Source organism: Rattus norvegicus, chromosome 3 (assembly GCF_021556685.1).
Source record: "Rattus norvegicus strain SHRSP/BbbUtx chromosome 3, alternate assembly SHRSP_T2T, whole genome shotgun sequence".
NCBI classification, from domain to species: Eukaryota; Metazoa; Chordata; class Mammalia; order Rodentia; family Muridae; genus Rattus; species Rattus norvegicus.
This window is the reverse complement of record NC_141536.1, coordinates 163,296,476-163,302,245: the sequence shown is the minus strand read 5'-3', so window position 1 is coordinate 163,302,245 and position 5,770 is coordinate 163,296,476. Positions and strand designations below refer to the sequence as shown.

Genomic DNA, 5,770 nt, shown 5'->3' with positions numbered 1-5,770 from the left:
AAACTCACCAATAACAGAGGAATGTTGCCTTTGCTCCACATTGTCACCAGAATGAGCTGGCACTTGTGTCATTGATCTTAGCCATTCTGACAGGCATAAGTTGAAATATCAAGGTATTTTTTTATTTGCATTTCCCTGATGAGTAAGGATGTTGAACATTTCTTTAAGTGCTTCTCACCCATTTGAGTTTCCTCTTTCAAGAATTCTCTGCTTAGATCTGTACCCCATTTTAAAATTGGGTTATTTGTTTTCTTGATATTTAGAAGTTTTTTTAAAGTTCTTTATATATTTTGGATAGTAGCCCTTTAATGGGCGTGTAGTCAGTAAAACTCTTTTCCTGTCCTGTAGGCTGCTGCTTTGTCCAAATGAAGGTGTCCTTTCCTACACAGAAGCTTTTCAGCTTCGTAAGGTCCCATTTATTAATTGTTGATTTTAGCGCCTGTGTTGTGTTCTGTTCAGAAAGTCTTTTCTTGTGTCAGTGAGTTCAAGGTTATGCTGTATTTTCTCTTCTGTCAGGTTCAGTGTATCTGGTTTTATGTTGAGGTCTTTGTACCTTGAACTTGAGTTTTGTGCAAGGTGATAAGAATGGATCTATTTTCATTCTTCTGTGTGCGGACATCTAGCACTGTTTATTGAAGATGCTCTCCTTTTCCCATTGTGTGTTTCTGACCTCTTTATCAAAAATCAGGTGTCCACAAGTGTGTGGATTTATGTCTGGGCCTTCACTTTGATTCCAGTGCCTGTTTTTATGTCAACACTATGCTGTTTTTAGTATTCTAACTCTGGAGTATAACTTTAACCCAAGCAGGGTGATGCTTTTATAATCCAGGATGGTTTTACCTCTACTGGATTTTTAATGTGTCCATATGAAGCTAAGAATTGTCCTTTCAAGATCTTCGAAAAATTAGGTCGATGGGGATTGCATTGAGTAGATTGCTTTTGATAGAACAGACATTTTTACTATATTAATCCCGATGATCCAGGAACATGGAAGACCTCTCCATCTTCTGATGTCTTCTTCAACTTTTTTCTTCAGTGTCCTAAAGTTTTTACCATACAAGTCTTTCACTTGCTTGGTTAGAGTTACCTCAAGATATTTTATGTTATTTGAGGCTATGGTGAAAGGTGTTATTTCTCTTATTTCTCTCTCTCTCTCTCTCTCTCTCTCTCTCTCTCTCTCTCTCTCTCTCTCTCTCCCTGTTTGTCATTTGTATATAAAAGGGCTACTGATTTTCGTGCATTTATTTTGTATCTAGCTACTTTGCTGGAAGCGTTTATCAGCTGTTATCCATTCCCTGGTGGAGTTTTTAGGATAAGTTGTGTATATTATTATATCCTCTTCAAATAGCAATACTTTGACTTCCAATTTGTAAGACACCTTCAGCTGTCTTGTTTCTTTAGCTGAGACTTCAAGTACTACATGGAATAGACATAGAGAGGTTGGATGAACTTGTCCTGTTCTTGATTTTAATGGAATTACTTTCTCTTTCCACTGAAGTTGATATTGACTATGGGCTTGCTGTAAAGTGCCTTTATTTTGTTGAGATCTGTCCCTTGTACCCCTAATCTCTCCAGGACATCTATCTTGAAGGGGTGTTGGATTTTTGCCGAAGGTCTTTTCTGCATCTAATGAGATGATGCTGTGTTTTTTATCTTTCGGGTTGCTCATATGATGGGTTACGTTTATCAACAACCTACACATGTTGAAACATGCTGGCTGGCGTCTCTCAGATGAAGCCTGCTTGTTCATGGTGTATGATCTTTTTGATGTTCACGGGTGCAGTTTGCAAGCATTTTGTTGAGATTTTTTTTTTGTCTATGTTCATTAGGAAAATTGATCTGTGATTCTCGGTCTTTGTTGGGTCTTTATGTGGTTTGGTTCGGGGTAACTATGGCCTCATAAAATGAATTGGGAAGTATTTGTTTCTATTTTGTGGGATGATTTGAGGAGTGTTGGCATTAACTCCTTTTTTAGAGTACAGTAGAATTCTGCTCTAAAAGTATTTGGCCCTGGGTTTCTTTGTTTGCTGTAGTTTGATTTGTTTTTAATTATTGCTTCTATTTCACTAGAGGTTATATGTCTGTTTATGTTGCTTATCTGCTCTTGATTTCATTTTAGTAGGTGCTATCCATCAAGAAAAATATTTATTTCCTTTTGATTTTTCAATTTGGTGGAGTATAGGTTTTGAGGTCCCCTCCCCCCCACCAACAGCACTGTGCAGTTTATTAAACATTCAAGTACAGTAGCTTCTGGTGAGATTGGGACAGAATTGGGACGGCAAAGTGAACAGATATTCAGCATTTAATGAGTTGGAAGAAGCCACTACATCCTTTTCACAAACATCTTCCACAGTCAATCCAGTACATTAACCCAGCACAACGAGTGTGCCCAAGTGGAAAAGATGTAACAAGAAAAAATAGCTACTTTAGAAAGACCAACACTTTTTTTAAAAAAAAGAGCAAAACACTTTCAGTTTCTCCGCTTGAGCACCTAAAACATCTCAGAGTATGGATCTACATGTGCAGTCCCACATCCGCTTCTACAATATTTATCAAGAAGGAAAACGTAAATGACACAGGCCAGTACAGTCCTTGGATATTTAGGAAGGGGTCGGGGAGAAAGTCAGTTCTCAGAACAACTCAGTCAGCCTCGGGCTCTCTGCAGGGTCTTTGGAGTCTTCGTTCTTCCGCACCTCTTCAACACGCTTGTCCTTCTCTCGCAAACGCTCCAGCTCGGCAGCCATTGCACCTCCCGGTTCTCTTCATTAGCCTCGATTTTTGTGGGTCCGTTTCTCCTTTGCCATTTTGCTGAAGTTGTTGTTCTTCTCAGTGGCTTTCTGGGGCACTTCTTTTTCACGCTCCCGCGTCTCAGCAAGCTGCTTCAAGACTTCTGCTTCATGAGACGTTCGTCTTTCTTCTGCTGCTTCTAATTTCTTTTGAATTTCCTCCAGGGAAAGATCCTCCTTCTTTGGGGTAGGAAAGGGGGAAATCGGGGACAGATTCTTTTGATGGAGGGGGGTGAAAATCAGCTCAAAGGCCTGACCTGAAGCACCTCTCCAGCTCTTTCACCTGGTTATCAGAAGACCGCATGTTGAACAGAAGACAAGAGACAGCCTGTGCACTCTTCCCAGGCCATTGGCAAGGCAAGCCCTGCTCAGTCTGAGCCACCTGGCCACACTCTCAGAATACAGGTTTTTAAATATGTCCTTATGATTCTCTGGATTTCTTCAGTGTCTTTTGCTTTGCCTCTCTTTTCATCTCTAAATTTGTTAATTTGGATATTATTTTTCTCTTTGCCTTTTACTTAATTTGAATAAGGGTTTGTCAATCTTATTGTATTCTCAAAGAAGAACTCCATTTCCTTGATCTTTGCACTTTTGTGGTGGTTGTTGATGGTATTTTACTGATTTCAGTTCTGAGCTTCACTGTTTTTTGCCATCTAATTTTGTTTCTGACTTCTTCCTTTTGTTCTAGGTCTTCCATTTGTGTTTCTAAGTTACTAAGATAAACTGTCTTCTGTTTTTGTACACAGGCCTTTAGTGCTCTGGACATGCCTCTCAGAACCACCTCCATCACGTAAGTCTGGGTACATTGTGTGTCCATTTTCATTCAATCCTAGAAAGACTAATTTCTTTCTTTTTTTTTTCTTTATTAACTTGAGTATTTATTTACATTTCGATTGTTATTCCCTTTCCTGGTTTCCGGGCCAACATCCCCCTAACCCCTTCCCCTCCCCTTCTATATAAGTGTTCCCCTCCCCATCCTCCCCCCATTACTGCCCTCCCCCTATCAATCACGTTCACTGGGGGTTCAGTCTTAGCAGGACCAAGGACTTCCCCTTCCACTGGTGCTCTTACTAGGCAATTCATTGCTACCTATGAGGTTGGAGCCCAGGGTCAGTCCATGTATAGTCTTTGGGTACTGGCTTAGTCCCTGGAAGCTCTGGTTGGTTGGTATTGTTGTTCATATGGGGTCTCGAGCCCTTTGAGCTCTTCCAGTCCTTTCTCTGATTCCTTCAACAGGGGTCCCATTCTCAGTTCAGTGGTTTCCAGCTGGCATTCGCCTATGTATTTGCTGTATTCTGGCTGTGTCTCTCGGGAAAGATCTACATCCAGTTCCTGTTGGCCTGGACTTCTTTGCTTCATCCATCTTGTCTAATTGGGTGGCTGATCTTTACCAATTCAACAACAGATAGAGGGCTTATATCCAAAATATACTAAGAACTCAAGAAGTTAGACCGCAGGGAGACAAATAACCCTATTAAAAAATGGGGTTCAGCCCCCAGTGAACGTGATTGTTGGGGGGAGGGCGGCAATGGGGGGAGGATGGGGAGGGGAACACCCTTAAAGAAGGGGAGGGGGAGGGATTAGGGGGATGTTGGCCCAGAAACCAGGAAAGGGAATAACACTCGAAATGTAAATAAGAAATACTCAAGTTAATAAAAAAAATTTTTTATTTAAAAAAAATAAAAAATAAAAAAATGGGGTTCAGAGCTAAACAAAGAATTCATAGCTGAGGAATGCCGAATGGCTGAGAAACACCTAAAGAAATGTTCAACATCTTTACTCATAAGGGAAATGCAAATCAAAACAACCCTGAGATTTCACCTCACACCAGTGAGAATGGCTAAGATCAAAAACTCAGGTGACAGCAAATGCTGGCAAGGATGTGGAGAAAGAGGAACACTCCTCCATTGTTGGTGGAATTGCAGACTGGTACAACCATTCTGGAAATTAGTCTGGAGGTCCTTCAGAAAATTGGACATTGAACTACCTGAGGATCCAGCTATACCTCTCTTGGGCATAGACCCAAAAGATGCCCCAACATATAAAAAAGACACATGCTCCACTATGTTCATAGCAGCCTAATTTATAATAGCCAGAAGCTGGAAAGAACCCAGATGCCCTTCAACAGAGGAATGGATACAGAAAATGTGGTACATCTACACAATGGAATATTACTCAGCTATCAAAAACAATGACTTTATGAAATTCATAGGCAAATGGAGGGAACTGGAAAATATCATCCTGAGTGAGGTAACCCAATCACAGAAAAACACACATGGTATGCACTCATTGATAAGTTGATATTAGCCCAAATGCTTGAATTACCCTAGATGCACAGAACACATGAAACTTAAGACGGATGATCAAAATGCGAATGCTTCACTCCTTCTTTAAAAGGGGAACAAGAATACCCTTGGCAGGGAATAGGGAGGCAAAGATTAAAACAGAGGCAGAAGGAACACCCATTCAGAGCCTGCCCCACATGTGGCCCATACATATACAGCCACCCAATTAGAAAGACTAATTTCTTAATTTCTGTCTTGGCCTATTTTTTTGTTCAATAGAAAACCATTCAATGTCCACAAGTCTGTAAGCTTTCTGTCATTTCTGTTGTTGTAGAACTCTAGTTTTAATCTGTCCTGGTCAGATAGGATGCAGGATATTACTTTAATTTTTTTTAATATGTTGAGACTTGCTTCGCATCATAGTCTGTGGTCAGTTTTAGAGAAAGTTCTAGAGGTGCTGAGAAGGTACACTCTTAAGCGTTTGCTTAAAGTGTTCTGTAAGTATTAGTTATAACCACTGGGCTCATGGGGTCGTTGACACCAGCACTACTCCATTTACTTTTTTGAGTGGATGACAAGAGTAGGGTATTGAATTCTCCCACTATCAGGGTGTGAAGGTCAGTGTGAGAGTTAAGCTGGATTAGTTTCTTTTATGAAGCTGGATATCCTTGTGTTTGGTGCATTTGTGTTTAGAATTAC

General features: G+C 40.4%; 1 pseudogene; it reads right to left on the bottom strand.

The window, feature by feature from the left end:
• Positions 1-2,630: 2,630 nt before the first annotated feature.
• Positions 2,631-3,090, bottom strand: Stmnl-ps3 (stathmin like, pseudogene 3; annotated as a pseudogene).
• Positions 3,091-5,770: the final 2,680 nt, after the last annotated feature.